This window comes from Vigna unguiculata, chromosome 9 (assembly GCF_037176805.1).
Source record: "Vigna unguiculata cultivar grain cowpea cultivar isolate G323 ecotype 2 chromosome 9, ASM3717680v1, whole genome shotgun sequence".
Lineage (NCBI taxonomy): Eukaryota > Viridiplantae > Streptophyta > Magnoliopsida > Fabales > Fabaceae > Vigna > Vigna unguiculata.
In genome coordinates, this window is record NC_140800.1 from 14,045,584 (window position 1) to 14,057,763 (window position 12,180).

General features: G+C 35.2%; 2 pseudogenes; both read left to right on the forward strand.

Moving 5' to 3' along the window:
* The first annotated feature begins 379 nt into the window (after positions 1-379).
* Positions 380-3,967, forward strand: LOC146883585 (uncharacterized; annotated as a pseudogene).
* A 1,357-nt stretch (positions 3,968-5,324) lies between these two features.
* Positions 5,325-7,500, forward strand: LOC146883586 (uncharacterized; annotated as a pseudogene).
* Positions 7,501-12,180: the final 4,680 nt, after the last annotated feature.

Here is a 12,180-nt window from a genome sequence, read left to right on the forward strand (position 1 = left end):
ATTAGTTTTAACAACAAAACTGGACAACACTAGTCAAAATAGTAAATCAGTTTTGACAATAAGGATTGTTGTCCTCTTTCCCAAGTTCAGAGAAAATGAAATCACTTAGATTTGTATAAAAAGTTTTGTGATGTTGTAGTCCTTTTTTATTTTTTTAGATTAAGCCTTATTAGGCTTGTAGTCTGTAGCCTTATAATGGGCTTTGAGTAAGGCATATGTAATTATAAGACAGTTGTAGTTGCAACTGTCAAATAGTTATAGGTAAATACTTACTGTTAAGTCAGCTAAAGTATACCTATTGTATCTTGCTTTATGTATAGACATAGAGCCTTGTAATAATTATTTCCTAATTTTTTGTTAATTGGTATATGTACAAAACATGGATAAATTTCCATCAAACTGTGGATGGATGAATGATATGTGTCATAAAGGAAGAGGTGCTTTGAAAGAGTCTTTTGTATTAAGAGTTGAAGAGTTTATAACCAAAGCTTGTCAACGAGATTCTTATCACAATGATGGTGGAGTTCGATGTCCATGTAGTAAGTGCGATTGTACAATGATTTTGAAGGAAAGAGTTGTGAAGGTTCACTTTTACAAACATGGTTTCAAGCCTAATTATAGGATATGGACAGATCACGGTGAACGAATGCCAGAAGGTCATTTTGATAATGATGATAATTGCATGGGCAGTCAAGAGATGACCCATTTATGTCGATGCAAGACATGGTTCATGATGCTCTTAACCAACGTGAGCCATTCCAACGATCAAATTTGGATAACATGGAAGAGGCTTCGAAAGAAGAAACTCAAAGATTTTATAACCTTTTGTTGGATGCAAATAAGCCGTTGTATGAAGGGGCTTCAGACTCTAAATTATCTATGTGTGTTAGGCTATTAACTTGTAAGTCCAATTGGCATGTTCCTGACCAATGCTTAGAGTTTATTTCAAAAAGGCTATTGGATGTAACACCCATCAAAATGAGTTTGCCTAAAAGTTACTACGATGCAAAAAAGTTAGTCTCGAAGTTAGGATTAGAGGCTAGGAGGATTGATTGTTGCGAGGATGGTTGCATGCTCTTCTATGATAATGAATATGGTAAGAATGATGGTGCATTGCTTGAATGCAAATTTTGTCGAAAGCCAAGATATCGACACCACAACACAAAAGCAAGTAATAAAAATCAAGTTCCTATAAAGACGATGTTCTATTTTCCAATTATTCCAAGGTTACAAAGAATGTATGCCTTAACATAAACTGCAGGAGACATGACATGGAACTATGAGAACAAGACCACAAATGGTGTATTGCGTCATCCATGTGATGGAGAGGCTTGGAAGCATTTTGATAGAGTATAATATGATTTTTCCATTAAGGCACGCAATGTGCGAATTTGTTTATGCTCTGATGGTTTTAACCCATATGTGCAGGCATCAAATACACCATATTCATGTTGGCCAATAATTGTGACCCCATACAATCTTCCTCTAGAAATCTGCATATCTAAACCTTACATGTTTTTTACTTGTCTAATTCTAGGGCCATTCAATCCAAAGGTTGGCATTGATTTTTTTTTAGAGCCTTTGATAAACGACTTGAAAAAGTTATGGACTGGAGTCCTAACATGCGATATTTCAAGGAAACAAAACTTTATGATGAGGGCCATGTTGATGTGGATAATTAACGATTTCCCTGCTTATGGTATGTTGTCCGGTTGGGGTATTCATGGCAAATTGGCATGCCTGCACTGCATGGAGCATACAAAGGCTTTTAGATTATATCATGGAGGGGAAAATTCGTGGTTTGACTCCCATCGTAGGTTTTTACCAAATGACTATGCATTTAGGAGGAATAAGAATGCTTTCAAGAAGGGAGAAGTTGACATGGATGTTCCACCACCTAAATTGACACCAATAGAAGTTTGGAATAGAGTGAAGGGTTATCCTAAAGTAACTGAAAGTGGTGTACAAAAAATAGATGGATATGGGGAGTGGCATAATTGGACGAAACGAAGCATCTTTTGGGATCTTCCTTATTGGAAGGATAATTTGTTAAGACATAATCTTGATGTTATGTATATTGAAAAAAATTTCTTTGACATCTTTAATACAGTGATGAATGTCAGTGGGAAGACAAAAGACAATGAGAAAGCCCAAATGGATTTAAGTTTGTATTGTAGACGAAAAGACTTGGAGCTAAAATGTCATAGTAATGGAAAGATGTATATGCCAAAAGCAAATTACACACTTTCACTAGACCAAATAAAACAAGTGTGTCATTGGCTAAAAGATCTTAGGATGCCTGACGGATATTCCTCCAACTTGTCAAGGTGTGCTGATATCAACAGGGGAAAGGTGATTGGGATGAAAAGTCATGATTGTCATGTATTCATGGAATGCTTACTTCCTATAGCATTTAGTTCTTTACCAACTCATGTTCTAAATCCCATTACCGAGGTAAGTCATTTTTTCAAAGATTTATGTTGTACAACAGTGATGGAACAAAACTTTCCAATCATTCTTTGCAAGTTGGAAAGAATATTTCCTCCATCATTCTTTGATTCTATGGAACATCTACCTATCCATCTAGCATATGAGACAAGACTTGGTGGACTAGTCCAGTATAGGTGAATGTACCCATTTGAAAGGTAATAATATGTCTCTTAGTCTTCAAATTTGGACATAATTATCAATCCTAACATACCACTTTCATAATTGTAGGTTCATGGGATATGCTAAACGATTATTTAAGAATAAAGCTAGGGTTGAAGGATCTATTTGTGCATCATATTTCTATAGGGAGACAACTCATTTCTATTCCCACTACTTCAACAACTTTATGTTAAGACCACATAGTAGTAGAAATGAAGTTGAAATTGAAAGTGGAAGGCTTTCGACAACATTATCAGTGTTTGATCAACTTAGCCGTCATTATGGGAAGGAGTCAACTCATTGGTTAAATGATGAAGAATTGACCTCAGCTCATGTTCATGTATTAATCAATTGCAATGAAGTTCAACCTTACATTGAGTAAGCCACTCACATTATTATTTTTCAAAATACTTCATTATTTTTATTAAATTTTCATTGACCAATATCATCACATGTGTGGACAGCTCCTTCTTACAATCCAATCAAATTTCTGAGTCAAATGCTTTGACTCATACATTCAAATTTCCCTTTGTGGTTCATGAAACAAGTATGTATCATCATTTTCTTCAAAATACTTTCCACATGACTTCTTTAATCACTCCTTCAATAGGTCCACACATTTTATGTTTGTAGGTTCATAAAGAACCCTTAAGTGTGAGGAACCAACATCTCATAGATTTATCACTTGGTCCTTTAAGATGTGTAAAGGAATGGCACACCTTCTTTGCGAATAGATACAAATTCCATACTCATGCATGGAGTCAGGGCAAGAGAACGATAAATAGTGGGGTTCGTGTAACGGGGCTTATAGAAGGAGGTGGAGTACAATTCTTCAATTGCCGAAAAGAAAATTGTTTTATTTTATTATGATTGGTTTGATCCATCAAGAATAGGTACAAGAGTGGATTCAAAATATGGCACTGTGGATATTCGAATGGATAAAAGATATGTGCTATTTGATCCTTTTATAATTGCAAATAATGTACAACAAGTGTATTATGTACCATATCCAGCATCACACACAGACAAACGTGGTTGGTGTGTTGCTATAAAGACCAAGCCTAGAGGTCGAATAGATTCTAGTGATGTAGAAGTCGAAGTGCCATACCAAGTGGAGGAAATGTCACATGTTAATGAAATCATTGAAGTTGAAGAAGTTATCAGATTGCAAGATGGTCTTGAAGAAGTGGACCCCATTAATGTATCATCATTTGAAGGTCATATGGATGAAGAGACAACTGAATGGGAAGAATGGGATGAAGAGGGAGAAAGTGAAGATGACCATGGAGATGAACTTGAGAACTCTAGCTCTGAATAGATGTAGACATGTTCATGTATTTTGGATTCATTTTTTGCAAAGATTTAGACATGTTGCACAACTCTATACATGTTGTGTTTTTTTACTTCTTTGGTTATTGCTTAACTTAACACATCTGCAACTCTATTCATGTATTGTCACCAAATCTATTATTTCCAATTTCTTGTCATTATCAATATTAACAAGTTCCTACTATCGTAAAATCTGTCAAACTTTAGTTTTCAAGCAAAATTTTAGGTTTTAGCATCTATTTTGCATCTTAACTGTTGAATTCATTACAACATAGTATTGTTTAGTACAAAAGCAAGCCTGGTTTGGGAGATGATGAACTCCCTTTCTCTATGAGTTTGAGAATGCTTAGTACAAAAAATCAATATCAAAGGCTTTTACGATGCCTTTCTTGTTCACTACTTTTCTCTTGTGCTAGTGATTTTAGGTATGTGGCAAAGAATATAATAATTCTTTTTGCATCCTTATTGAATAATTGAGTTTTAGTAAGAGAACGTAGACTTGTTGAATGTTATATTTATGGAATAAATTAAGAATGCATGATTGGATTAAAGAATCATTTTACTTAATTCCTTCCACTAAATAGCACATGATCCATGAAGAAGACCATTATTCTGAATCAAATTATTGAAGTAGTTGTTGTCATTTTGATAGCATTTTTTATCCTGGGCTTTAAGTAGTTATGTGTGAAATTTTCATTGATAGAGTACATTAATACACCTGTCCAGTTCAAGTCTTTGTGGAGGAAATTCAGGACAGAGTAAAAGTACACTATCTCTCAAGCTATTGCTACTGAGGTATGATGTTGGTTATTTGTTAAAGACTTTTAAGGTTCCTCTATATCAGGAAAAATGTAAAATCTATTTTATTGTGATTATTAGATTATTATTATTATTTTTAATGTAAATTTAGTGTCTATTTTGCTCTGATATTTAATTTGGTTTATTCCTTGCATTTCTAAAGGGTAAAAACTTACATTGCAATTGTATAGGTACTGTTGGCAATATTCTCCACTGAATATCACGTTATTTGAGTGAAAAAGACCCTTCTTCTCAATCAAATATGTGAAGTAGTTGTTGTCAAATGAATTGTGTGTCATGAAATCTATTGCTGCCAATTTCTTGTCATTATATTAACAAGTTCCTACTGTAGTAGAATCTGTCCAATTTAGTTTTCATGCAAGATTTTAGGTTTTACCATCTATTTTTGCATCCTTATTGCATAATTAGTGTTGTTAGGATAAAGTAGACTTGTTGAATTCATTAGAGCATTTCGTGTTGATATTTCTTCTTCAACCATCACTCTTATGATGGAGGTACTAAAATATTCATGTATTTTATTCATGTAGATGTCATCAGGTAGTTTTGACCGTCCTCTTCCCTCGTCAGGTCATGCCAATAAGGGGAAAGGGAAAAAAACTTACGTGGTGAAGTTATTATCTCGTATAAACAATATAAATCCTCCATCCACTCAGCTAACTACACCTACTTCAACCTCCACTGCTAGATCCACCCGACCTGCATTAGATGTTATTGGGTTGACACCCACACCACCCCCTATTGTTGGATCAAGTGGACAAGCAACCCATGTTGGACCATACAATGTATTATTACTAGCTGATCAATGCACATCATCCCCTTCTCCCCGTGTTGCTTCTAATCCATCAACTCCTACCACAAACGTTGCACCATCAACTTCTACACATATCCTAGAGACACATTCAAGTTCAGCAGTTAATGATATAGATGTAGTTAATGATATTAATGTGGAAGAGGAGTCCAATAATCGTCCTATCATTCGACCTGTTGGTGGAGGGTAACAATATTATAAACTTTTGTATATAATTTAATGTTCGTATATCAATTTATTGTATTATAATGTTTGAATTGTATTTGGTTTAGGTTTTATCCATCAAAAATTGCATCAAAAGCCATCACAACCACAATTAAGTAGCAATTTGATCAGCCATGGCTAACATGGGGAACAATCCCTAAAAGTGAGAGAGGTATTTACTTCCAACGTTTTAAGGTACCAATATAGTTATTCTAGGACAATTAATGCATTGATATGTTTTATCAATCACTTTCAAAAATGAGTATATAATCATAAGCTCATACTTAAAATTTGAGTCTCCTATTTTTGAAAAACAAATAGTGATATGCGATTGATAGTGTAAATCCTTTCTTGTGTACTTGTCATCCATGTTCCATTTTCCATGAACTTTGCTCCATTTGAATTAGATCTTACATTCATAAAGATGTCATTCATTTCACATATGCAACGTCTTGATTTTATTTGTCTCATCATTTATAGTTGAAGCTCCATTTTTCTTTTTACACTTTCAATATTTCTTCAAACTTGTATAAGACTCTTGAATTTCAATACTCATTTATCATATTGATATTTCTATTCTACTTTATTATTATAATATTTTAACCTATATTCATTGCAATCTTAGAGAAAGGTGTCATGGAGGGTTGAGGACGAGGATAGAATTCTAAAAAATTTTCACTCCAAAGCATCTCATAGACTTTCAGAGATGTTTAAAGAGGCTCGAAGAGAAGGTAAGAGGCCTAATTGGATTGGAGATTCTATTTGGAACAGTTTATTGGAGAAGTGGAACATGCCTATGTATCGAGAGAAATGTGATATAGCTAAGAAAAACCGATTATCTAAGAAAGGTGGGACTTTGCACACGGGGGGATCTATCAGCGTGCATGACCATGCTATTCGTTTGGTATGACATCTTTATATATGTCCTATTCATGTATGACATAATAACAATTGTTTCATTTATAAACTTTTTTTGTTTCAGACAGAGGAGCTTGGTCGTGCAGTCCATGTTGATGAAATCTTTGAACAAACACACATATGAAAGGCTACAGGGGATTTTGTCGATGAGAGATCTAGGCGGACACATGTTAGTTTCTACCATATTTTTTACAGTTTGACACCTCAATTATTTACTATTTTAATACAAGCATTTCTTATTTGAACATGAAGAATTTCAAAATAGATTTTCTCAAGCATTATCTGAGACTGCATCTATTGGTGTCTCACAATCCACACCCATGGACCCTGCTGAGGAGGAGAGACTAAGGAACAGATGTTGGTTAGAGGCGGCAGGTGGAAGGTACAAGGGACAAGTGTATAGGGTTGGACATGTTGATTCTAATGATGATTGTGTTGATAGTTACATATAACAAACACAAGCATCTTCTAGTCAGCAAGTAAATCCAAAGCAGATTATTCAACTTCAAATGCGACTAGCAACTAGTGAAGAGCGCATTCATCAAATGAGTTCCCAATTTCAAACCCAATTTGATACGATACAAAATTTTATTGGTGCGATCATCCAGTATTTGCCGCCTCCAGCAACAGCGGTTGCACAAACTATTTTTCAACTGCCAAATAGTGAGCAAGGGAATCAGGCTGAACAAGAGAATCAAGTGCAGCATCAACAAGTGGAACAAGATCATGAAGAAGCCCCTACTTCACCTCGTCCTTATCGTGATTATTGGTAGACTTTGTTTTGTATTATATATTATCACTGCATGTTTTTGTATTCAGATATTTGTATTTTATTGTCTTTGGATCTTTGACTTTGTTTGTTAAAACTTAGGTATGAATATTGTATTTAATGATTTTGATGTTATATAAATTCTTTTATATGTAGTTATGTTTTGAATTTTTATGATAAACTATTATATCTAGGTTTGTACAGGTGTTCTATAAAATAGTTTCATTAAAACTAATACAAGTTGAAAGTCGTGCAATTTAGTAGCAGTCAAGTAATTACATACGGATGTATCCGTAGGTAATTACATACGGATGTATCCGTAGGTAATTACATACGAATTTATCTGTATGTAATTACATACAGATATATCTGTATGTAATTACCTACAAATATATCCATATGTAATTACATACGGCTATATCCGTATGTAATTACCTACAGATATATCCGTATGTAAATTTAGCTACGACATATTTACATACGGATTTTTGTCCATATGTAATTCGTAGGTAATACTCTCTTACCTACGGATTTTGTTAGTTACATACGGATTTTGGCTGTAGGTAAATCGAGTTTTTCTTGTAGTGGTAGTAGAAGAATTAAAGAGTTTTTCATGGCTAATTCATTAGAAGATATTAACAAAAAACTCGATAAGTTTAACATGGTCTTAATTTTAAGGAGTCTGCACTATACCTTTGATCATGTACGTTATCAAGTTTTAGCTGGTGGTCAAATCCCTTCGATGGAAAACTTAGTTACTAGACTTATTTGTGTACCTACATTGGTCAAAGATGAAAGTGCAACTGATATTTTTGAAACATCAACAATGGTATCACCACAAGGAAGAAGGGGAGTTTGGAGCAACCGTGGAGGACGTTGTGGTTGAAGTGGGTGTCCTCAATGCTCATATTGTAATAGAATAGGCCATACCTAAGACAAATGTTATTCCTTACATGGTTTTCCTGATAAAGCTGCTCATGTGTCCAAATTTGATAATTCAGAATCTAGAATTTCTGATGAAGAGTACTAAGAATTTTTTAGGTACAAATCTGAGAAATCCAACAATCCTGGCCAATCCACTTCAAAGTCAACTGCATGCATCTCTCAATCTATGGAAGGTCTTAGTCCATGGATTCTTGATTCATGTGCCTCAGATCATGTCTCTGGTAACATTTCCTTATTTTGCTCCATTTCTCTCCCAAAATTCCCCATTTTATTACTGTTGCAAGTGGATACGATGTGGCATCTCAAGGAATTGGCAAAGTTTCTTTATCTCCTTCACTAAATTTAAATTTTGTTTTGTACATTCCTCATTGTCTTTACAATTTAATCTCTTTAAGCCAATTGACTCGTTCCTTAAATTGTTATATAACCTTTACTGCTAATTCCTTTGCTATACAAGAACATAGTACATGTTGTCTGATTGGAGAAGGACATGAGTCACGGGGACTTTATCTCCTAAAGCCAAGCTCCTCAATATCCTGTGCAACTTCATCCCCAAAACTTTTGCATGATCGTTTGGGCCACCCAAGTTTGTCCAAGTTGAAGATGATGATTCCAAGTCTCAAACACATTCAAGCCTTAGATTGTGAATCATGTTAGTTAGGAAAACATGTTAGATCTTCCTTCCCTAAAAAGTTTGAGACACGATGTAATATTCTTTTTTCTACTGTTCATTCTGATGTTTGGGGTCCAAGTCGTGTAACTTCTTTTGGTTTTAACTATTTTGAAATGATCATTAATGAATTCTTTCGATGTACTTGAGTTTATCTAATGAAAGAAAGATCTGAACTTTTATCCATATTTGTGTCCTTTTTTAATGAAATTAAGAACCAATTTGGGAAGACAATTAAAATCCTCAAAAGTGATAATGCTAAGGAATGTTTTTCTGTTGCGTTTTCCTCATTTTTATCTTCCCAAGAAATTTTACATTAGTCAACATGTCCTCATACTCCACAACAAAATGGCATAACAAAAAGAAAAAATAGACACCTTATTGAAACTGCACAATCCCTAATGTTGAATACTAATGTTCCTGTTCATCATTGGGCAGATGTAGTCCTCACTGCTTGTTTTCTAATCAATAGGATGCCTTCTTCTTCCATTGAAAATAAAGTTCCTCACTCTATAATTTTTCAAAACGATCCTTTATATCGTGTGTTTGGGTGTACTTGTTTTGTTCATAATGTCCCTCTAGGTCTTGATAAACTTTCTACAAAGGCTATTAAGTGTGTCTTTTTGGGATATTCTCGCCTTCATAAAGGGTATAAATGTTATTCTCCCTCAATCAAAAGGTATTATATGTCTACTGATGTTACATTCTTTGAGAACACACCTTTTTTTCTTGTCCTCCATGGAGAATAGTTCATTTGTTCAACAGGTCCTTCCTTTACCGTCATGTGATCCCTTGGTTATTCTTGAAACTCAAACTCCCACTCAAAATGCCAATGACATTGTTCAACCACCTCTCCTCACATATCAATGTCAAACTCCAATGACTCCTTCCTTGCTTGTAGACCCCTAGGACTCAGATCCTTCTCCACCAGATTACTGAATCATGGATCTTTCATCCTCCTCGTCTTCTCTTGACTCCGATCATACTTGTCCTATTGCTTTTCAAAAAGGTATTCACTCTACTCACAATCCACGTCCTATTTATAATTTTTTGAGTTATCATCATTTTCCTCCTTCATATTCTCTTTTGTTTCCTCCTTGTCTATCATTAAGGTTCCTAATAATGTTGATGACGCACTTGGTCATCCTTGATGGTGACAAACCATGATTGATGAAATGTAGGCACTTGAACACAGTGGTACTTGGGAACTTGTCTCTCTTCTTTCTGGTAAGAAGCCTGTGGGCTGTAGATGGGTCTATTAATTTTGACAATGATTAATTTTGCTATTATGTCTCAATTTCAGAATCGAGGCATATAAGGCCGAGGCAAAAAAGGGTCAATTTTTTGCCTCGGGTGTTACCTGAGACAAAAACTCACCTTTTTGCCTTGGTTCTAATGAGAACCGAGGCCATATACTCCCCCTTTCTGCCTCGGTTCTAGTGAGAACCGAGGCTATATGTCATGTTAACTTTTTAAATAAAATTTTTGCTTTTGGTTATTCCCACATTTTTTAACCTGCATATTTCTTCAGAAAACCAGACCAGTCAGACCAGAAACAAAATTATACATTTTATTAAACATGACATCATCCACAATCCAAATACATTTGAAAGTGTCTTGTAACAACAAGTCAATATCCTAATCAATACTATTGTACATCTGAATAATAAATTTGGCACATGTTATCCTATCAAATTTTATGGACTTCACAAAAATTGGTACAGTACTCTTGAATGTCTACAAAATAAGAGACTAACTTAAGCAAATAATTAATATCATATACATACAATAAAACTAATACATAATAGACTACAAATTCATAGACTCATATTACAAAAATAAGAACCTGGGAGCGTGAAAAGCGAAGCGAATGACAATGGGAGAATGCAACAATACTCATGTTCCCGAAAGCTACACAGTCCCACCACAGTGTAACAATACCTGATAAAGAACACAACCTAAAAACACAAGAAACAATCAAGAATAGGAGAAAAAAAAATAAAACCAAGAAAATCCCAACAAAACCCTAAAAAATGCAAAACAACAACCCAAGTCAAAAAAATAATTATACAAAACGCGAAATAAAAAAAAGGGAATCACGTAATTTTTCGAATTTCAACTAACCACCACATGTAGGGAGAACATGGTGGAGTGCGACAATGGCTTACCGAAATGGGAGCAACGGTGGCGCGATAGACTAAAATTGTTTGGGGAAAACAAAGAGCTGCTGATGGCGTGGAATGATGGCACAATGGAGATTGCGTGGGACGAACCAACGACTATTGTGGAACCCAAATGATCGCAATAGTGTGAAAGGAGGCTCAACGATGGCTGACGGCGTGAATGGAGGCTGGACAGCGACGGTTGTGGACGGTTGACGGCGCGTTCAGAAGAGATAAACGCGAATGTTGTGTTGCAGAAGATGAAGAACAATGCATTCGCTTTTGAATCCCTAACTTGGTATATGGCCTCGGTTCAATTTTTAACCGAGGTAAAATAGAGAGTTTTGGCCACGGTTCAATTTTAACCGAGGTAAAGCAATAATTTTTGGCCTCAGTTCAATTATAACCGAAGCCAAATGTCACACTACCAGTTAATTTTTTGCTATAGGTCAGGGAAACCGAAACCTAAAAGGCTTTATGGTAGCGGGTCTACTGCAATCGAGGTAGAAAAGTAGATTTTACTTCGATTATTGAGGGAACCGAGGCAGAAACGTTGGCAGGATTTGCAAAATTGCCACCGCACCATTATATGCTTCTGTTTCTTGATAACCGAGGCCTATAACGCGAGTTAAATAGTCAAAATTGCACTAATGTACTGGTGTTGTAGATCGAGTCAAAGCCTGTCTCACAACTAAGGGGTATACTAAGGTTTATGGCTTTAACTATTGTGATACTTTTTCACTTGCGGCTAAAACTAGTTTTGTTCGTCTTTTCCTTGTTATGGTTGTCATTTGCCAATGGCCTCTGTATCAGTTGGACATTAAAAATACCTTTCTTCATGGTGTTCTGGAAGAGGAGATATACATGGAGCAACCTCCAAGGTTTGTTGCTCAAGGGGAGTCTGGGT